Source organism: Hippocampus comes, unplaced genomic scaffold (assembly GCF_001891065.2).
Source record: "Hippocampus comes isolate QL1 unplaced genomic scaffold, H_comes_QL1_v1.1 scaffold202, whole genome shotgun sequence".
NCBI classification, from domain to species: domain Eukaryota; kingdom Metazoa; phylum Chordata; class Actinopteri; order Syngnathiformes; family Syngnathidae; genus Hippocampus; species Hippocampus comes.
In genome coordinates this window covers 91,877-115,550 of record NW_017805829.1, presented here as the reverse complement: position 1 = coordinate 115,550, position 23,674 = coordinate 91,877, and the positions used below count along the sequence as shown (strand labels likewise).

Genomic DNA, 23,674 nt, shown 5'->3' with positions numbered 1-23,674 from the left:
ACTCACTTGGTGAATCTATTCTGGATGTAATTGGCAAAATCTACTCTTGAGAATAGTTTACCTAAATAGTTTTAAAATCCACTGGGTTTACATTAGCTGTAATATTTAAACAAAAACGGGACTTGCCCCGATGTAGGTGGGATAGTGCAAGTTTCATTCAATTTTGATTGATAGATAGAAATTCAAATGGTGATTGTTTAAAAATTGTTTCGAATATTTTCCAATCAAATATTGTCTCTTTCAAATGATGAAATTGTTTTAAAATGTTTTGAATATTTACCAATCAAATATTGTCTTGCCTTAAATCTGGAGTTTAGACATGTAGCTCATGTGAAACCACTTGAAGATATATATATATATATATATATGTATATATAATTTTTTTTTTTTTGCAAAAGTAAATACAGTACAGTACTGTTTTTTTTTTTTTGAGGGGGGGGCGGCTGTACTTTTGTCATATAATGTGAACTGTATCTCAAATATTACCTTGACTGGACTGTCAGGAAGCTTGATTTGGTTGCTGTTAAACTGCAAAACTGGATCAGGACAAAAGGGACAGGTGTTGCGCCAAATGTCCCTTGTCGATTCATATCAATTGGGACAATTAACGATAGATTAAGTGAAATATCGATTTGAAATAATGCTACCCGGCTTGATTAAAACATTTTCTGATCAAGTTGCGGAAATTATATTTCATTCAAAATCTACTTTTCTTGCACTTACAAAATAACGGGCCCTGAAAACTGATAAAAAAAATTTCCAGGTGTTCTTATCCGTGCTCAACATGTGTACACTATTACTCGTAGATGTTTTTCCTTCTGTGTGCGGATGTTCGTCAAATTCAACGTCGGAAGTAAGAACCATGTGTTTGTAGTTTGTTTATGATGCAGGAAATGACAAAAATGCAGTTTCCTGTTGACAAGTGTTGGCTTTTTCTTGTCCCGCTTCCAGCTGGCAAACAGGAGCAGCGACCAGCAATAGAATTGTGGGGCAACAGCGACACCCTGAGGACAAGTCTAACATCGACTGCTTGTGAGTTACCATTCATTTCAACCACTTCGACGGGATCTTTCGAGTATTATTGCAATAGCACTTTATTTGAAAATATGCACAATGAATAACTAGCGTTATCATTTAAAGTTATAGATCGTGTATTGGTTGAATTTGTTGAGATCTTGAGTAAATAGTGCATTGAGGTTATTTCTGTTGATTAAAATGATGGTGTTTATTAATTCAATTTTATAATTTAACCCCAAGTATACTTTCTTATTTTTCAATATCCAAACACATTTTGGTTATTTGCCACTACTTTTAAAAAGTAGTTGCAATTTACCAAGGATAAACAGTTTGACCTGATCGATATTTGACATTGCAAGGATTCAAGACATTTTCATGTTTGAAAATTTAATAAGATGGAATACCGTATTGGCCCGAATATAAGACGGTGTTTTTTGCATTGAAATAAGACTGAAAAAGTGGGCGTCGTCTTATATTCGGGGTTTAGACGTTATACCCATTCACGACGCTAGATGGCGCCAGATATCATTGAAGCGAATGCTGAATTAGACTCCCCAGGCCAAAGTGAACCCCTGTCACGAAGAATAAAAATAAAAATAGCGGTAGCACGAAGAAGAAAAATAAAAAATAGCGGTAAGAAAGAAAAGAGAAGAAAATAATAGAAGAGATAACAGAAAATGGAGAAACATAGCGACAATCTGGAGAAAAGTGTCTCGAAGATCGGCCAGGTTAACTGGCACCTGAGGAGAAGTTATGATGTAATTTACATTTCAAAAACCAGAAGCCATTCATTTTCGAATGTGATTGCACTTTAGTTTACAGATTTAAATGTTCAAATATTAAGATTTTAATGAGGCAAAATAACATGCTTTTTCTCTCAAATATATTGTCATAATCATTTGTTTCAGATGTACTGTAATTATTTTCTATATAAAAATTAATTTGGTGTTCTAAAAGTCTTTTTTCAAACTTTGAGTCTTGAAAAAGACGGGGTTGTCCTATATCAGCCCCGTCTTATATTCGGGCCAATATGGTATTTAACATTTTTAAATGCAGGCATGATTCCACCCCCCCAATTGAGACAATTTAAAAATAACATCAAATACTGTAATGTAAAGCAAGTTTATCGTGTCATAATTGGATTTTCATTCCTGCAAATGCAGTTTGCAGGAATATAAGGAATACAAGTAAAATAATAAAAAATAATACTGTGCATTCATTCATTTTCCGATCCGCTTTATCCTCACAAGGGTCGCAGGGGGTGCTGGAGCCTATCCCAGCCGTCCTTCGGGCAGAAGGCGGGGGACACCCTGAACTGGTTGCCAGCCAATCGCAGGGCACACAGAGACAAACAACCATCTACGCTCACACTCACGGACAATTTTGAGTGTTCAGTCAGCCTGCCATGCATGGTTTTGGAATGTGGGAGGAAACCGGAGTACCCGGAAAAGACCCACGCAGGCCCGGGGAGAACATGCAAACTCCACACAGGGAAGCCGGAGCAGGGATTGAACCCAAGACCTCTGCACTGTGAGGTCGACGCGCTAACCACTGGCCCACCAGGCCGCCCGTAATAAATACATTCATACGTAAATAGAAATTTAATGAACAAAAATACTAAATGTAAATAAACCAATTTCGGAAACAAAATCTTTGGCTCATGTGATGAGGATAAATGTAAGATATATCAGTATGGATAAGCTTATATGTTTAGATATCTATCTACGTTCATATTCATACAACGTGCAACCTCTATTTTGTTCAGCTTCATTTTCATATTTTAGTAGCTTTATAATATGTGAGGGCGGCCTGGTGGACCAGTGGTTAGCGCTTCACAGTGCAGAGGTACCGGGTTTGATTCCGGCTTCGGCCTTCCTATATGGAGTTTGCATGTTCTCCCCATGCCTGCGTGGGTTTTCTCCCGGTACTCCGGTTTCCTCCCACATTCCAAAAACATGCATTCCAGGTTGATTGGGCTCTCCAAACTGACCCTAGGTGTGAGTGTGAGCGCAGATGGTTGTTCGTCTGTGTGTGCCCTGCGATGGGCAGGCAACCGGTTCAGGGTGTCCCCCGCCTACTGCCCAAAGACAGCTGGGATAGGCTCCAGCACCCCCCGCGACTCTTGTGAGGATTAAGCAAATCGGAAAATGTATGGATGGATGGATAATATGTGAATACAATTCATCAAAGTTCGTTTTGTGTGAAACTCCACTTCGTAGCTTGTAGTTCCGTAAATTGCCACTTGGCGTCAGTGTTACATCACTTTACACAGCACTGACACGCTGACAAACACCTGCGTAAACTTGTCAAGTTTGCTCGACTTTTTTGATTGTTTCATAAAATATTGAACTCGCAACCTAGGCTCGTTAAGGCACATCTCATACACATGGCAACTTGCTTCACACAAGCAAAGAACACCTACAAGCATTTACAAACAATTTATGACATTCAGAAGCAAAGCATTGGGAAAATCAAGAGCTTGTAAAAACCAAAAAGAATGTATATTGACTTTTAAATACACTTACAAAAACTTAAAAACGTTTAGGTAAAAAATAAGGATAGGTTTATAAAATAACAATGAAAAAAATGATTTAAAAATGTTAAGGCCTTATTCAAAGGTATATTTTGGCATTAAAAAAGAATAAATAATGAAAATGTATTCTAGAAAATAGCTGACATGGTAAAAAAAAACTTTTTTCTCAATTAAGTATCCTTTTTTCATATCTAAACTATAAACATTTCAGATTGATGTAATATGAAAAGGAAAATAGCTGCCATATTTAAAAAATGGTGTATGATTTTTTTTTCAACTACAGTACCTGAAATTTAAAAAAAAATGGTAACAAATGTTCTTTGGAAATATCTGAAATATAACAGTTAAAGACTATCCAAGTAAAAATTGTTTGGAAAATAGTGGGTACATTGAAACATTTCTGATAATAGTTTTTATGGAGATCTTAAATAATTTTAATTTATTTTACATTAATATCTTGATTATAAAAACAAGGTTCATGATGTAAATCAACAATATTCTAATTCATCTGTAAATATGTTATTTGTTTAGCTGTTTAAAAATTGATAGAACGAACAAAGCAAGTGTCAGCCAGTGTTTGAATAGAAGCATCTGGCGGGGCGTTTAATGGCTCACTTAACTTGGCCAACTTAATTCAGGACCTTCACCGCACGGGAGTGTCCGCCAAAGGAATTCACAGCTTCTTTAATAGCACTTTTTCTTTTTTTATCCCCCTCCACCCCCTTGGCCCCCTCCCAACTGCAATGAATGTCAACGCAATATGGCCGCCGCCTGGCCTTGGGAGGGGGATTGACTTGTTCCCAAACACTTAATTCAATTTGTCATTGCTGCTGCTGAGAGGTGGGGGCTTGAGGGTGTGGGAGCTCAAATGCTCTAATTTGTGTTAATGAGGGCTAATAAAGTCATAGCCCCCTTACTGCTGAGGGGGGTGGGGGTGGGGATGTCTATGTCATCTCAGGCGCCTCTCCTTTTCCCTTTTTTTATAAATTCGATGCTCCAAGCTAGCTAGCTGAGTAGTGAAGGCCGGTTGAGTGTTTCCATTGTCTTCTTCGTTGAGACGATGGGCTTTCATCCGTTTCATGCACAGTACTTAGGTGACCACTCACTCGACGGCCGAGGATAAAATAGCCAAAATTCAGCATCAGGGACGTCATCGTGTGGTGCCCATATACCACACCCTAGCTAGCTAGACAGACAGATTATATACACACACACACACACACACACACATATATATATATATGTGTGTGTGTGTGTGTGTGTGTGTGTGTGTGTGTGTGTGTGTGTGTAATATGTGTATATTCATCTTAATCAAAAACTCAGGTGATCTTAAAATTCTGTGTTTGTTTTCAGTCTTCTTTAATCAAATTTCCAATGTCAATCTAAATAGTGTGCTCTCATCAATTGATCAACAAGGAATTACACCAAAAACAAACAAGGAAGAACAAAGTAGAGTTAGGAACTGTACCCACTAAAAATCTGTGAAATAGCAGCACCACGACCCCGCCACCTGCCATGGAGCGAGTTTAACTATCAAATTTCCATTGATCCATGATAATTCCAAAATTCAGGGAAGTTAAAATTCATGAAAAATACAGTTTATCAAATTCAATAGGATTTTTTCCTGCAATAAACTGGCTAATAAAGTCATGGCTTCCTTCTATTAGGCCTGGGTGCGGGGTGCGCGGGCGCACGTGATTCTGCGTGTTCCGTGCATGTCGTCTGAGGTGGACACTTTCTCTGTATTGTAGGTCTAATTAGACACCCTTTGTGGAGATAATGCCGCCGCCATCTGGCCGGGCCTTTTTGGGGGTGTCGTCCAGAGGGTCCGCTGGTCCCCACAATCCCGCCTTGCCCCGCCCTTTGCTCAATTGCACTGGCGGGAACCATCTTATCGCTTTGGTTGACACCACCAAGACCCTTTCACACTTGAAGGAGTTAGTGAAAGATTGATGTCCTCCGACACATAACATAAAATAGACGACAACCCCCCCAGGCCACCATATTGTCGCCCGTGTTGGCAACAGAGGTCAAATGTCACTTTACAAAGCTATGGTTGCAAGGATACATGAAACATTTTCAGATAACAAAATTACAGTGGAGCTTCTGGGAAATTTAAATCCTACTTTTTAAACAAATTTCACTAATTATAAAAGAATTTTTTTTTTTTTTAATGCAGACGGCACGATGGTCAAAGGGTTCGGACGTTGGTCTCATAGTGCAGAGTTGCAGGGTTCAATTCCAGCTCTGGCCTTCAGGATGGAGTTTGCATGTTCTCCCCGTGTGTGTGTGTTTCAAAATATTAAATTTTTGTTTAAAAATTGTTTTTTTCATCATTAATACACGATTCTAAGCTTGTAGCATTTTTTCTTATCAAACACACAAATGTCAACCATTGCGTTTATTTTGTTAATTAGGTGTGTGTGTGCGCGTGTGTCAAGCGGCCCCTCCTCCTCCGTCATCGTCGTCGTCTTTCAAGCGGCGAGCGCAACCCTTTGCCGACCTCCAGCAGTTGGCCTCCTTCACGCCTCTTTTCATCCTGCCTGGCAACAACAACAACCTCGTCCATCTGCCCCCTCCTACCCCCTACCCACCCAACACTCACATGCCGACACTGACAACCTGCACGAGAATGGCCATGTGCCTTCATACAAGCACACACACGCACGCACACACACACACACACACACACACACACACACACACACACACACACACACACACACACACACACACACACACACACACACACTTTTGGTGTTGCTGCTGTTAACAAGAGCTTTAACATGGCGCTGCCAGTGGTTAGCAATCTTTTTTTATCATTTTATCCAAGGACCCCCCCCCCATAACCCTGATGCCAATTAAACAACTGCAGTGTACACCCCTCACTTAATCAGAAATCAAACGACCCCCTAAAAATGATAACCTTTTTTTTCCTCTCAACAATACACTTTTGGATCCCTTGAAATGGAACACCTTATTCTCAAACTTAACATTGACTTTTGTCAACCTCTAAAATATTCAAGCTTTTCTGGATTTGTTTTTTTCCACAAAATTTAGTCGTACTCTTCTCTCTGTCTTCTTTTGAAGACAACAAAAAAGCAGTTTGCACAACAACAAGGATTTAAAAGACTAATGAATACACTAAGTGTGTAGCTTTCGCTACAGTGCGACACGGGATTTTTGTAAAGGTTTCAAGTTTCAAGACCACCTTGAACAAAAAAATGTTAGCATTCGACGTTTTCGTCGTCCTTTGCTGTTGGAGGCTCCGTTCACAACTTCTGAATGCAGCTGTTTACTGTCAAGCCTTTGCTGCCTGTATTGAGCTCCGTTTTTTTGGGGCAGTGAATAATCAAACGGCACACTCGAACAACATTCTGAATTTCCGAACGGTCGTAGTCAAGCAGCGTGCTTGGAGCGTATTTCCGAACGCACCCACAGTGAAGGAACGGGGTTTTGTGAGGCGACGAGTTCGAGGGCGCGTTTGGAAACATTCTCAGAGTGTGCCCTGCTTCACTCCAGCCGTTCGAAATCTCAAAGCGTTGTTGAAATACGGCGTTCGATTATTCAGGGTGCACCCAAAACAGTGCCGGTGCAGCTCTCGGCACTCCAACTGGGAACACGGTGCACCACTGCGTCAGGCAGTCCAGATGGAAACAGTTTAAGCACAAGATGCTGATTGGTTTAGAACATCGTTTACTTTTGGAAATTTATGGGAGGGCAGCGAGCTCTGTCTCTCCAAACACATGACACTCATTGGTGCACGGGCATCTGAATGCGTCCCCAACAAATTTCTGAATGTGGCCCTACTGTCAAACAAATCCAATTTAAATCAAAATTCACTCCCCAAAAAAATCTATTTCTTGACTCGCCTACCGTAGAAGAAAGAACAATAGTAAGAAAACCTGCAAAATAGCAAGCTAAAACTGCAATAGATGAAGTTATGGTCACAAGTGCAAATCCAGAGCGAATCCGCAATAACCGAACCGCGAAGTAGCAATGGAACACTGGTTTCACATCAAATCATGTGTGCCACAATTAGTATCCTTGATGTTAATACTTCCCTTTTGCCAACATAGCTACCTAATCGCCTGTGATGTTTGACAAGATGGAAGAGTACAGAAAGAGGCATCTTTGACCATTCCTCTTTGCGCAATGTCTCAATCATCCAACAACATGGATCCTCTCCTCTGCATGCTCCTATATCACTTACTCCACTGGGGTTGAGGTCCGGGGACTGCAATGACCATGGGATGAGCTTGATTCAATATCTGGTGAACTATTTCTAGAGTTTTCAGTCTTACAGTATGCTTCTGTAATAAAAATTGAATTCATTTGAAGTCTTTTCATAAATTTTAACCAGGGGTGACAATCATTTTGGAGGGCACTTTATCATTAAGTACATCTACTCTGAACCGCCTCTGCCCACCTTATGTGTTAAAATGGAACAATCGTCAAAAGAGACAACTTGTGCACAAAACGACCTCTAAAATTGGGCTGTTAACCGATTTTGCAAAAAAACGACCCTGAAAGTTGGGTCAGATTGACCCAAGTAGCAGGTTGATCCCTCTTTGACCGAACTGTTTTTAGAGTGCTTTTTTTTTGGTTTGTTTTAAATATTCTTTTTTTCTTGACTTCGCTGATGATGACTTTATCCCTTGACATGAAGCAGTTTTCTCGAACATGAATTTTTCTTGAAAATATTGCTTTTGGTAGTTTTTGCCAAATAAACAACTCTAATCTGCTAGTTTAACTCTAACCCCTGTTTTTTATGTGCTCCATCTATACAGCAGTACTCCATAGAAAGAAAATTCAAGAGATTACAAAAACTTGGAAATGAAGCTGCATCCCGGAATGCATCGTTTTCCGCCTTTACGGCCCACCAAACGTAAGTAAGTCAATGTCTTTGTGTATATGAATTTAAGCGCACACTTTCACACTCTCCATCTTCATTCCTGACATTTTTTCCGCATACATGAAAGTCTTAAATATCTCCCCCCTTACCACCCTCAAAAAATCTCCGCTTTGAAAGGTGTTATTGTAGCTGTGAACGTTGTTCTTGGAATCGTCAGTTGTGCATACTTCACAGCCACTTGGCCCAACATCCTCTTGGTCTTCATCTTTTAGTTTTTTCTATGATTGATGTTCCTCCCCTTTCGTCTTGCTGTAACGGCCTAATTAGGAACCCAACTGGACCGCGGCTGTGATAGCGCAATGGAACCTGAATGGAATCACACACAATTAGGGAACGTATTAGTTCTTGTCATGTTCGTAGGGGTAATACAATAAACATGGCTCCGGAATAATCACAACCAGAAGGGGGGCTGCTGTAAGGGATCGGGAGGAGGGGGGGGCAATCATGCTAACAATGGCGGTTGCCTGAATACGCCTGTACAGTGTTAACGTACGGCGATAACGTGCATCCTGCCAAAGGTGCTGAGCCACACTTGTTTCAATCGTTCAGAGACCATGTTCGAAATGAAAAATTCTGCTGTACAGTATTGTACTTTATTCAAACACACAGTGAGAAAATCATTTGATACATTGGAATGGATTAAACAAGTTGGGCATCTTTTTCGCAATTCAATGGAAATTGCACTGCTGCACCTTCAGATGTGTCCACCTTCGCCACCGGCTGGCAGTTTACAACATACATTATTGCGATGATGATGGTCAGAGCTAACATCAGGAAGCTAATATTTAGGGATAGACCTAAACGTAATTTATTTATTTATTTATTTTTTGGGCGGGGGTGCCAATTGATAGAAGACAAGGAGGCAGATACTCATTTGCAGCAAAAGTGAAAATGTTGCCGATCAAAATGTTGAATAATACAAACTCCAACACTTTGCTTAAATGCCCTGAGGTATATTTATTAAACAGATTTGCAGCATCTTAAAGCATTTTTCTGTTTATCTTAGACAATAGATATCTTTGTTATAAAAGTCTAACAAGGTCCCGCCCTCAACGGCATGTCATAAAAAGTTCAGTGAAAAGTTAGCAAATAAATAGCTCGTTGCTTGTGGAGGCTCTCAGTCGTACAGGAAAGTTCCATCGTAGAAAGGACGACTGACAGAACCCTTTCTACGAAATAAATAGCTCCCTAAATACTTTGTTCAGAGAGAAAAAGTTCAGGGAGTTCCATGGGACAGCATCTCTCATAAGTGAAAATTTAAAGAAACGTATCATTGCCTGAAGTTGAACAACCCAGTTTTAAGATGTTATTTTATTGGATGTTGATTAAAAAAAATAAGGGGAAAGGAAATTAAAACCCCAGCAAATATTGTTGTCGTTAATCAGCTTGGCTGATAATCACTTTATCGCAAGCAATAGCACCCTTGTCTTAAACTATATACCTGTAACTATTGCAACATTAATGCTAGTTTCGGTAGCCTGTCTACGGTGTTTCCCATTATGTGTTATCATCAAGCTAGTGGACCTTTATAAGCCAAAGTGTGGTTGTCTTGCATGTAAAAACATGTACTTCCAATGAAGACTGTTAATATTTAACCAAGATAGAGATGTTGCCCAAAATAATAAGAACATTCTTCATAAAAAAACTGAACTTTCACACTACCAAATAAACTCCAGTTTTTATTAAATTTCATGAACTAAAATCATGTGAACGTACGATCAAATTAGTGACATTTTGCCTCCCCCGAAAAATAAAACCAACAAACAAAATAAAGAGCCTCCTGCTGCTTCTTAACACTTCGTGGTGGCGTGAACACCCAGATAAGCATAGCTCCTTCACACTCCAACACACACACACACACACACACACACACACACACACACACACACACACACACAGTCGCAGGGTTAAACTAAACGTCAGCGCTGAAGCATATTGCACTCCCGCTAGCTCCTCTCTCTCCACATCCTTTATTCACAGGCGCGTAATTGGTAGTCAATTGGAGCTTCCCCTTGGCCCATTGTGGGCACATTTTGGTCTTGACAGAGTGCGGAAGATTAATGGCTACGAGCAGCCGAGGGAGACTCGCCTCAGCGAGCATGGGCGCCCTAAATTCATTACGCCAATTTCCCCCTGTCTTGCTCTCCCTTATGCCCAACCCACATGCTGAAAAAAATAAAATAAGAAATTCGTGGGTGGGTCTGTAGGGAGTCAGATGGTGGAGGTGGAAGATGAGGATAGGCACTCACAAAAGGCCTTCCTCGGTAACATTGCTTTATCACCAAAAAAGAAACATTGTCAGCGGCTAAACGGTAGCGTAGCACCATCTACAGTCGTATAATGAACCCTGCATGTTCACGTTCGGCATTCACAGCCTATCCTCGTTATTTTCTTTAAAAAAAGACAAATACAATTGACTTATTCACAATTTTTGTGCTTGGGCCAAAGCCATGTCCAATCTAACAATACAGCTTTGCTGCCATCTGGTAGGATCTTGGCGCCAGGCAACTGTGTTGAATTGATGGGAGCCTCTTCATTTAGTCAGGACATAGCCTTGTCTAATAGAAGAAGCACTTTGCTTTGATTTTAGCTATTCACGCCAAGACACAGTACCTCCTTAACACTGTGTTCATAGATTAATTCCGTACAGTAAATATATCACAAATGATGACCCCAAAACACAGAGGTATCGTGCAGTGATACATCTTGACTGAGTTCAAATTTTTCTATGTCATGCAGGAGCTAAGTTTAGCTTCAAATTGTTCACCGAAGTTGCGGTCGTCACCACGTGCATGGACATGCACGGTTATGGTGCATTTGTGTTTTAAAATCAAATAATCAAACAATCTGTAAGAATACAAGAAAAAGCACAATTTGTCATAATCCCTTTTTTACGTTTTAATTGGAATTGTGAGATGTAAATTGTCTATAAGGCCAATTCCATAAAAAAGAAATACCAATGTGGTTGCTAAGATTGGTGTTTTCTAAAATCATTAAAATATGACTTAGGTAACAATGCTATTAGACCAGCGGTCCCCAAACTTTTTCCTGTGAGGGCCGCATAAGCTTTCGCTTCTGTGATGGGGGGGCCGGGGTCAGTCTGGAACAGAAAAAGGGTGACCGCAAGAGTACGGAAATGTAAAAATGGATTGTTTTCCAGAAACCCGCACAAAATGAAGCCGCCTCTTGACAGATGAGACTGACAGATGTTTCTTTGCGCTGAAAGAAACAAAAACAAAAACATCGTTTGTCCACTTTGGGTTAAATACCCTGCATTCTATTTTTCTCTTCCCGAACCTTTTCGCCATGATCCCGTTCTCTGAGAGAGGGGCCGGTTTCGGATTTTTTTTTCTGGCGTTGCCAGATAACGGCACAGAAAGATGCACCAAATGTCACCTTATTGTGTCTGTGTTTATGAAATAGTTGCTAATTAATAGTTAATAATGAAAACGGTTCAGAACTAAGGAACATTTTATTGCAAAAGCCCAACTTTATGATCAAAGACAAATCCACATCGATGAAAAATAAATCAAAATACTCTGTGGTATTTTCAGGGGGCCGGACCAAATGCGGAGGCGGGCCGGATCCGGCCCGCGGGCCGTAATTTGGGGACCACTGTATTAGACTATCGATGTTAAACTGTTTTGGAGACGTAGTCCGTGTTGTATTAATGGTTGAAGTATGAATTAGGCAATCGTAAATGTTTTTAGGGGGTGCATGTCACTTACATGCGTTTTAGCTCTTTGTGGCCAAGCTTGGGCACAATCTGCTGCGAATAGCCTGGATTATTGTACACTATTTACAGCATTATTCAAATTAAATTCATATACAATCACCCATCTACAGTTAAGTAAATACAGCGAAGAGACATCTTGATTTTGGGAACGGGCCATGGTCTCTAGTAGCTTGTAATTGTGGTGATTTATTCCCCCTGTCAAAGGCGAAGAGCCCCCGTCGCACCCAGCCTGCATTTTGGGAAACGCTACACTGGGCATGCATGACGGCCATGGCCCCGTGCCCCAAGGACTCGTTTGGGAGGCTAGGCGGAGTCGGGGGGTGAGGGATGTTCCACTGGAGGATGTCAAGTGACAGTGAAGCTGTCCGTCATCTTCGTGACACATTGCGGCATCATGACACCTACTGTTTACACTCCACAACATTATTGCTGAGCATACGCTGTTGTTGGACCTTGAGTCAGTTCTGTCATGTAAATGTCCAATTATTACACCAGGCCATGTTACACTTTTATTCTCGCGCTTTACAATGGTGTTGGTCTTTTCCATCGTTCACCAGTATCCTTCACCAGCGCAACCCCTTGAAAGTGTTGAATTCTCGCATCCCATCTGCTTGTGCAAGGAAGGGAAGTTGAATTGAAAGCGGTTCTCCCTAGAACCTGTCCCAGTCGGTGGTTGTAGAATCCTCCACAGCAATGTCTGTGAGAAGAGTGTCAAAGCGGGAGTAAAACAGGTCAAAATCCAGACAGGGTTCAAGACCAGTTGAAAATTCTGTGTGGTTTAACCAAAATGTGAGTGTCGAAGTCTGAAGTTGAGATTTAAACATTTCTACAGAGGTAGGTTTTCCAGGGGATTGGAGCCGAAACAGAGCGTGCTCTCGAACCTACTGTATTTTTCCAAAGTCAAATAATCTTTTAGCAATTTATTAAGGATAATGTAAGATGAGTTTGAAATATGAAATATAACAGTGGTTTGGGATTATAGTTTGTCATATACCTGTATTTACAGTTTAGTTGTGGTTGAGAATCCCTCTCAGCAACTTTTTAGGGGAAGTAGGGAGGAAGGGGCCGGAGAGAGGAGAAGTGGCAGTAAAACAGGCTAAAACTCAAATATAATTGGGTGAGGCAAAGTGAGAGATTTTTTTGCCTACTCTCTGTGGGTAACCCAAATGCGAGAGTGAAGAAATAAATTGAGATTTAAACATTTCTACCAAGGTATCTGCTCTAATATCCAGATTACTGGAGCCTGAATAGAGAATGCCTAAGAACCTGCTTTCTTCACCCTTGGAGTCAACAATAGATAAGTATGTTGTTAGTATAAGGCTTGGGTTGGAAAATAAGATACCGCTACATCTACAAGATAAGAAGGTGTGAAGCAATGTATTGTTTTGTAACTAACAAAATTCCCCTGAGGGTACGAACACCACAGTTTGGGAATCTCTGTTCCAGAGCAGTCTTTCCTAAATCGTTTAAGCCACATGAGAGCTGGCGCACCCCATTGCTCCAAAGCCTTTTCATAGGCAATAAAGACATCACACACAAAATTTTATATTCCAATTGATTGCCGTTATACTTTCAATGTCACGCACCCCCTGCTGAGTGTGCACCACAGTCTGGGAATCCCTGAAGTAAGGAATAGCTTAAGGATGGGGGTAGGTGCAGGTACTTCCAGGCCAGCTCATAAATCAGCGCAGAACCGATAGATTCATCTAGTGGTGTAATGTCGACAAGGTGTACAGGTTCAATTCCCATTTTCACAGCTCCTTTAAGGAAGACGCCGCAAATGTTTTGCATTAATGTCTCACCGTCTCCGGGTTGGTGCAGGGGTGCGTTAGGTGAAGACCAGGTTTATAGAAGTGAATAACAGCAAGCCTTCATAAAGATGTCACAAGAAGACACAAAGTCTCAATTTGGGGGCTGAAGCGCTGCCAGCCAGATGTGGAGCCGCAGAGCAGCGAAGGGATCATAACGCCCCCCAACAGCCCCAAGCTAACGCGCAGAACTGCCGCGCCCCCGTTTGAAGCGGTCGCCAGGAGGTGTCCAGCTGTCCTTAACGACTAGCGATTTACGACAGGCGAGGAGCCAGAGGTCGACGTTAGCGCCACTCGGACGTCTTTGTCGGAACTCGCTCTCTCGCTGCACCTCCTCCCACCGCTTGAGTTTTATTCGTCCCGCTCCTCTTTCCCCGCACCTGTTTGACACCTTGACTCTGTTTACGACCTTTGTCAAGTCGCCATTAACTATTCCTGATGACGGCCGCCGGAGCATGCAGCTAGCCTCTGCTATGGGATCGACAGTATCACCTCTCAAAGTTTGTCCTTCTGAAAAAAAACAAAATTTAACCAGTCGGGATTTGAATTGGAAAATCGAATTTGTTTTAAAAGATGTGAGTGCATCAAATAGAATCCAATCATTCCACTTCAAAATGCACCGTCCAACAATTGTATTGCACCACATGTACTGAGTGTGTAACAAATCGTCTTTTATTGGAGATAATGAATCGAACATCCATCCATCCATTATCCGATCTGCTTATCCTGACAAGGATTGCGGGCGTGCTGTTGCCTATCCCAGCTGTCATCTGCCAGTAAGTGGTGTACACCCTGAATGTACCTGAAACAATCACAGCGAGCGAAAATGTAAAGTGTTCAATCAACCTACCATGCATGTTTTTGGAATGTTGGAGGAAACCGCAGTACCCGGAAAAAAACCCACTCAGGCACGGGGAGAGCATGCAAACTCCACACAGGAAGGCCGGAGCCGGAATTGAACCCATGACATTTGCGGACGTGCTAAACAGTCGGCTAGCATGCCAACATGCAAACTCCACAGAGGACGGCAGAGATTGGTACCATGAACCTCAGGACTGTGAGGCAGACATGTTAGCTATTCGTACATTGTGTAGCCTGTTCAAATTAATTTGAATTTAAATAAGATAGATTAATGTTACGTGGTATCGCAATGTATTTATTTGTTATGAGTACAGGAAAAAAATGCTCCGTAATGTGATGTTGAGTGGGAGTGTTGTTTGACCCACCGGTGACTCATTGCAGCACCAGATGGCCTGGTGAATTCATATTAATCATAAAACAAAACAATGAAATATAACTCCAAAAAGAGCATATGGACTCCAAAGGGGATTGTCTTGCTCTCCAATTAGATGAGTGTGTATCCTCTTGTGTTTCACCGAAAATAAAATGTTAAAATACTACTTTTTGCGGGGAGTTGGAAGTATTTATTGCGGCAAAGGAAATTGATCATTAACTGAGATGGATGTGGGCCACCCTCTCGGGCTGTGTTGGACTACAAACATGGATTTTTTTTTTCTTTAGTGTGGTAATTTCAATATAATGGCACATTCAGACTAATACGCAAGTTCCTATTAGCACCCACACTGCTACATCTGTGTCCACTTTGTATATGGCGCAGAAAAAGACCGCTGTTTCTGTTTTCTTTGCTAATGAATAGTAGCGGTGGAGTGAAATTACACACAGATTGGAAATTATGAGCAATTTTTGATGCGCTGGACGTAGAAAAATGCATCTGCGGACGTTCATATTTGGTGTTTATTGCCAAAAATGTGTGCAAACACAATTGGGGGATTTAACTTGATATGATTAAATGCGAGCGAGATAGCGGTCGACTGGTTAGCACGCTCACTGTGCAGAGGACCAGGGTTCGATTCCAGCTGCTGCCTTCCTGTGTGGAGTTTGCATGTTCTCCCCGTGACTGCGTCGGTTTTCCCCGGGTACTCTAGTTTCTTCCCACATTCCAAAAACATGCATATAGATTCCATATTGTCCCGAGGTGTGATTGTGAACGTGAATGGTTGTTCGGTTATGTGTGCCCTGTGATTGGCTTGCAACTATTTCAGGGTGTTACCCGCTCCAGCACGCCCGCGATCCTCCTAGAGATAAAGCGGATTAGAAAATGGACGGATGGATCGAAGATTAAATGCATGGAGATACATACACGAACAAAAATGTAATAATAAATGTAGTAAGCCATTACAATTGTAGTAAAATGCATGAAAAGTATATAAATTCCTTGAAAAAAATCTATGTAGGAATGACTATATGGTATATACTATAATTCTTTTATATGTGGTTTTATCGCCAAAAATTAAAAGACCAAATTTTTAAAAAATGCATGGAAGTGATACTTTTTTTTAACCTGTAAAGACATATCTGCACGACAATAATGATGCTCTTTGTATTTTTTATGCTTTAATTTTTTTATTATTATTTCTTTTGTTTTATTTTTTTTAGTATTATTATTTCTGCCAGACATTCTTATTCTGTTTACTATTATTATGAGTTGCAGTAGTAGAAGTAATGGTGTTAGTAGCAGTATTAGATTGCAATGTTGAAAATGACATGGATCTAGTCAGCATTTAGTTTCAGTCATATGTTTATAGTGCTGCTGACCATGTTAGCACATGCCCAATGGGCATAAAGTCACTGAACATGTATACATAGTGTTGTGATGCTCAACATGAGACAACATGACTGCTAGTCGGAGTGGGGTTGGGTTGTCATTTTGGGGGGTGACCAGCGGGGGTTCCTGGATGGCATCGTGGCCCATATGGCCTGTCACTCAAATTAGAGGCGAGGTGGGGTTTTTTTTCCTTCTTTTTTTTCAAGCAGCAACTTGACGCAGGGCTGTCTCCATGGGGTGTCTGCGGCTGTCTGGCGCTCCCTCCCAACCAACTTCCCCCCACTCGTGAGTCTTTCCATGTTTAGCGTAGCAGGCCTGTTAACAGGCTGAGGACCATGACCTTGAGAAACAAAACGCGTCGTTAAGGTGACTAATTAGCTTCTTCTTTACACCTGTATTTATGTGGAGGAATTACATGTACTTATTTCTTCTGCCAACCACAAAGAAATATATAAATGGCAATATTCTTTGTAAAAGAAATATTTAAGTGTCGTAAGTAGTTTCCGGATGGACATTTATTTACGCAATTGCAGGGAGGCGTCTATTTGGGATAACCTGTTGAAAATAAATGCCACCCACAAATGAATCAATATAAATACGTGGTGTATGAGTATTTACTTTAAGTGAAAGCAAATCAACAGAAAAATTTTTATGAGTGATTGATAGCTATGATAGGAAGATTAGCATACTTGACTCACAGTAGATGTCGTTTAGATAGATCAGTAAATAACGTTGTTGTAATTGTTTGGTCAATAGATGCTAACTAAAACAGATAAGCTTGCTTACTAGTTAAATATGCTAGTTAACCAGATGACTGTTTTGGTATCAGTACATAACTAAATACATGTGATGACGCTGCAAATATGTGACTGTCAGATTAGCATACTAGTTCGCCATGTACAGTCTTAGATCAGCTGACTAGATCACGGAGTTAAATAAATGGCAATGCATACAACTTCCTTTTTGTTGTTTCTGTTAGGATGCATTGTTTGTCCACGGTGTCGCCCCTCCCTTTTTGTTGTTCCCTTTTTCAGTGTGGACTGGGCGTCTCGCTAATTGGTGCACCTGCCTCCCTTACACACTTATACACCTGTGAATCTTCTGCTCATCAGCCACTTGCAGCATAAAAGCCAGCCTGAACACCCACCCGTTGCCAGTTCGTCAGCGATTCCTTCCTGCCGCACTCGCTTCTGCCTAGCCGTTACACCCCTGCGCCCTGCTCTCCTTGAATTGGTCGTTTTTGTTCTACAATTTGATTCCTGCCACGTTGACCTATTCCACTCCTAGCTAATAAATCCTTCTGAGTTCATTGTGTCTGCGTGTGGGTCCTGTGCTCTTTTCCCACGAAGCCTAACAGTTTCTGGTAATAAACTAAAAACGAGATATTGAAGATTAGCTTACTAGATAGCCACGCTAGCTAGCTGTTGAGCTAAACAACTTATTACAAATACATTCATTCGCTAACAAGATAGACAGATGCATGATGTTAACTACCCCTAGCTTGACAAGAAGACAAATGCTAAATGCGGCTGTGTGGATTTCTCAACCCATGATGTCAACATTCCTTTTCTCTCTTCTTTCAGCTGTGCTCCTTTGGTGCCGGATCATGAATCATGGAAAGTGATTGGGAATGAGACCACTTGGGTCAGCGACCACTCGAGGTATGACCGCTAAACAGGACACATTGCCCCCAACCTAGCTTGTGCCGAGATGACCGCTCATATCACTCGGAAGGAATGAGGATGGTCCCGTTTAAGATTACAACGTCCGGTGTCGATCGTCAATCGCACAGAGTCTCGTCAGCTCATGTCATTTGTCTTTAGCACACTGTGATATTAACAACCTCCTTCCAAGACTCTGAATTCCTGGAGGAGGCAACACATCATGAGCTGACTGACGAGGTTTGGCGGCTCGGATGACGTTGCCACGTCCAGGAAAATACACATGAATGTTAATGATGCGCTATATAGATAGGTGAAAATATCCTGCTCATTTCAAAATGTTATGGATACAAGTGGCCGAAATGAGTTTTCTCTGCGGGGTGTCTGGGCTCTTCCTTAGAGACATGTACGGTGAGAAGCCCGGTTTTCCGAGAGGGGGCTCAGTATAGCTGCTCTTCAACATTGAGATGAGGCAGATGAGGGGGTTTGGGGATCTGATTTGATACCTCTTAGACGCCTCTCTGGTGAGGTATTTTGGGGCACGTTCCACGGGGAGGAGGGCCAGGGCACACTGGAGAGATTCCGGTTACCCTGGAAACGCTTCAGCATCCCCTTGGAAGAGTTGGATGATGAAGTGGCTGGGGAGAGGAAGCCTGGGCTTCTCTGCTATAGCTGCTGCCCCCACGATCCGCTCCTCGGAAAAGCAGAGGTAAATAGATGGATGGCTGGATTTGAAAATGTTATGGATATAGTAGAGTATATAATGTAATGTATTATAATATGTGGTTGTATAACAGAACCGATAATTACTGTATTGACTTATCGCTCGATGAGAGAAATGGACACAATAATTTTTTATTGACTTGATAAATTGTTTACATACCTCATCAACATTCAGTCGGCTGCTTCGTTCCCTCCCATCAGTCACTGTGCTTGCTGCTGTGTTGGTACTCACTTATGCATTGCATGCTGACAGCGGAACGACCTTTAAAAACCGTTTAAATGGTTTGACTCGACTGTTCCTATCCGGTTCGCATATGTCCCATCAGTTCATCGTCACACGAAACTTTTTTTCTCATGAGGCCCAGCAGTGAGCCGTAGCACTAGTAATGGTCAAGTAGTGCTAATGCTGGCCGGCACAACCATGCATTCGGCTACCTATGCGGCATTTAAAAGTGAAAGTCTGCAGCTGCATGTTGTTCATTTAATTTCAAATCTATTGTGGTGGTTTTTGGAGTCCAAAAGCTCAGAAATGTGTCATCTCCCAATATTTATGATCCTCACTGCAGTTAGCTCCCCGGGAACCTATGATTGCATTCTAAATAACAAAATAGATTGTGGCTAAATACAGGTACAGATTTCTTAGTCATTGACTGAGATCAATTTTATGCAAGAAGAGAATCAGGGAAAAAAAAAAAAAAAAAACAAGTCAATACCAGTACATCATCAAGTCTCACATGAACAATGAACTGTTTTTCGTGCTTTTTTTCTGCGTTTGTTTTTGTGACACTTATTCCAAAAAGGCTTTAGCCTAAGTTTGTTGTCATGATTCTGTTGAGCACCTTTTGCACCCCCACGTCAACACCCCTTAATGATTCCTCCAGATTGTCTGTTTCTTCTTTTATTGTGACGATAAATCTGATGTAACAAGCTGAAAACAGCCATAAATCTGGACTGGGGCTCAGATTGCAACGCACCAATCCTCCTGGGGGGAGCGCCGTAAAAGCGCCGAGTGTGTGTGACAGTGTTAGTGTTGTTATTGTGGCCTGGCAACTTTTTTTTATTTCTAAGCCAACACTTAACGTCAAGCAGATGATTGCCGTGTTGTCAGGGGCTGAGAGACAGACTCACAAACAAAAGTAAAGAATGAGTGTTAATATTGGTATTTACATATCAGAGAGACGTGTCATCTGAGAGGAGACCAAGGGCAGCAAGAAAATGAAGCAGTTTACAGCATGTTAGAAACAAATAAAAATAAAAAGTGAACAGACAAATATTATCCAAGAGGAGACTTCGGCCAGCAAGAAAATGAGCCACTTTACTTGAGTTTGCCAAAAAATGAGAATGGGCGCGTGAATAACATGTATTAACTCTCCAATAAGGAAAATACTCTTCTCCAAGAAGAGACTAAGGGAAGCAAGAAAGTGGACATTACAAGACGTGCAAACAAGCAACAAAATTAGAGAACAAATGCATATGACAGTGTTACTATTTTCATTGTAATAAATAAAGATATTTACTCCTCAGTAAAGGCGGATCAATCTTTATCTGAGAGGGACAAAGTGCACAAGAAAGTGGAGTACTGAGAGATGTATAGAATGAGTGGAAATACAGGTATTTACATATACTCTAGGGAAGCAGAATAATTCAACAAGCCCTGCAAGAATTGAAACAACCAAAAATAGAACGAGGGTACTGGTGTTAATTTTCTGGTGAAAGTATGTGAGAATGTGAGAGGAGACTAATGGCATCAGAAAAATGAACTGCTGCAATAAATGCAGAGCAAGAAAATTAAAACCAAAAGGAAATGAACGAGTGTTAATACAGGTATTTACGGGGGAGACAACTCTTATCTGAGATGAGACTGAGAGGCAAGAAAAGTTTTCTTGTTTCTAACAAATAAGGAGAAAGGTAAATACTTCTTTGTAAGGAGATAATTATTATTCACGAAGAGAACCTGCTTTTCTATTGACCTTAATCTCCCCTTGGATAAAATATGTCTTCTTACCGAGGTGTCAAGTCAAGTCAGCTTTACTGTCAAATATGTTCTATGTTCAAGCACAGATGAATATGTTTATGGGTATGTTTATCCTCCTCTTTGTTGCATTTCAGCCTTCTGTTTTCCTGTTGCCCTTAGTCTCCTCTTGGGTAAACTGTCTCTCTTTTCCCGAAAGAAAATTTGTCTTTTTTTTTTTGTTTTTTTAAAGCAGTAATGTTTCATACTGCCCTTAGCCTCCTCTTAGAGAGAAGTCATATCCTTTCCGAGAAGTAAATACCTACCGGTATATAATTACCCTTTGTTTTCTAGCTGCCCTCAGTGTCCTCTTGAATAAAACGTGTCTTACAGAGAATGACAGTTTTATCTTGGTCGTCCTCCCCTTTTGACAGTGTTATTTTGCAACACTACATTTTCTTGCTGCCCTTAGTCTTCTCTTTGGATCAAATTTGTCATCACAAGCTGATATCTCACTAAGCGAGGAATGCTTGCAACGTAGCAAATTTTGGGTTTTCGTCAGGGTTCATAAAAGGTTCCAATGATGCTTGCAGACAGTTTTTACCTGATGCAAATAGTTTGTCTTGTTGTGAATAAATTTGAACATGTTCAAAATTTCTATGAAAATGTTGAAATTTGAACCCAAACCCAAAGTTCGTTATGTTTACAAGCGTCCGCAAACAATTGTCGCTCAGCGAGATACCAGGTTTACTGACTAAGCATACTGATATGTTACTATATTACTATTAAAGTATGATTTATGACATGAATCCGTTTTCATATGAGTATCCCAAAGAACTTGAGGGATTGAGGCCAACGAGTCTGTTGGAAATAAGAGAGTATAATTGTGCTGGCGGTAAAAAATGTAAAATAATAAATGGCTGAAGCATGAGCAAAGAATAATATTCAATCACAGTGGGCCTAATACAGACTCCTGCATATTTGGACTTGATTAGCGGTTCGGCGTGCCAAAGGTTTTTTGGAAGCCCCAGATGTCTTTTTGTAGTGGCTTTCAATGAGATGAATTAGAGACAAAAGACCGAGTGGACATGGCGTCTGCACATCAAACACACTCGGCCATTGTGGTCGTCATCCTCCTCCTCCGTGGGGCGATCAACAACAAGGTGTCCCAGCAAAGAACCAGAGCGAGTGCTGATAGACGCACCTCACGCTCCCCCCTTGCCCTCTTCGCTAATTCATCTTCTCCGGAGTGTCCTAATGAGCTCCAGTTGCTCCAGAGCAGCCCCGTCAGGAAGTGGACATTTTGGCCCAGGATCAGTGCTTCTTCATGGGGGCCACTTAGGGGCTGCTAACCTCTCCTCCCCCTCCTCCCTTGCAATCCCCCTCCAGTTGTCATTGTGATATGTTATGTTTTTTTTTTCCTTTGTGAAATCATTTGGAATAATTATGTGCTTTTTGCATTTCTCCACTACAACATTTAGCGTTGTGAGTCTGCCTCTTTTCTGTACATTGGAGAGAAAAAGGTCTACCAAATTTGAGTGGGAGTTAATAGGCCCTTAAAAGTTCGTTCCCGAAGGAAAACAAATCTTACATGTATATACTACAGTGAGATGTAAAAAGATAAAATCAAATGTATTAGTGGCAAAAATGAAAAAAATAAATAAATTTAGGGTTAAAAACTTCTATTGTATATACAAAAATAGTATCCAAAGTTATATTGAAAAATGTATCCATTCATAATTATGAATATATAAAATGTGTGTCAAAATCAAATTAAAAATAAAACAAATAGAATTTCGACAAAATTAAACACATAAACAACAAAATCTAGATGAAAAAATACCCCATGGAAAAAATGGGGGTAAATAAATGACATGAGGAACAAAACAAAGAATAAATAAAATAAGTCTAAATCAAACAGTGAGGTGAAAGTTTGACATTTCAAAAATATGAATTCTAAAAATAAAAGTAAAATGTGGCAAAAAAATGTGATTTGATTTAAACCAAAACAAAAATAAATCGATACAATGGAAACATTTACTTGTTGAAAACAAAACAAAAAAGTAACATTTGATCAATTCGCACATTTGACATTGTAGTGGGACGTGTTTGCAATGTTTGGTGGGGCTGATGTCGCAAGGCAAATATTGGAAACAGTTGTCCTCCCCACTTGAAACTGAAGTGAACGCCGTATCAAGCATCCACTCACTAAATCTTTCTTCACTGCTGAGGTCATGAGAGGAAACCGCCGCCAAAGGTGCTTATCTCCAATCAAGTTCTCATCAATTACCGCCATCAAACGACACCGCTCTGACCGGGGGAAATGACCGCGTTTTGAATGGTAATCATAAGCATATAGACGTCATCACAATTCAGAATAAATGGCGAGTATACGGTAGACCGCACTTATTGATTTATACGCCGATAGTTTTGTCACACGTTGGATCTTTCGGTTGGAGAGTGAAATAATATCCCGTCATTCGTGCAATCCATCGAGTGATTTTTGCGTGATTGCCGGGAAGACGACGAGCGGCTTCAGCCAACCTGTCGTTTTGATGAGCTGTCTGACGATCCTTTCTTTCCCTTCATAAAGTCCTCATTAAAGCATCACTGGAAGGCCTTCTGTCAAGCTATGCTTGCCGCTACGATTTGCTTTTCTCACTGCGACCTGGTGAGTTTGCCTTTGCAAATTGTTCTCAGCTCT

At 40.9% G+C, this 23,674-nt stretch overlaps 1 long non-coding RNA gene across 1 annotated transcript; it reads left to right on the top strand.

The window, feature by feature from the left end:
* The first annotated feature begins 7,713 nt into the window (after nucleotides 1-7,713).
* On the top strand, nucleotides 7,714-21,887 carry LOC109526272 (uncharacterized). Its single transcript, XR_002170297.1, has 3 exons — nucleotides 7,714-7,824; nucleotides 8,341-8,442; nucleotides 18,219-21,887. It is a non-coding gene; the product is annotated as an uncharacterized LOC109526272 (long non-coding RNA).
* The last annotated feature ends 1,787 nt before the right edge of the window (nucleotides 21,888-23,674 follow it).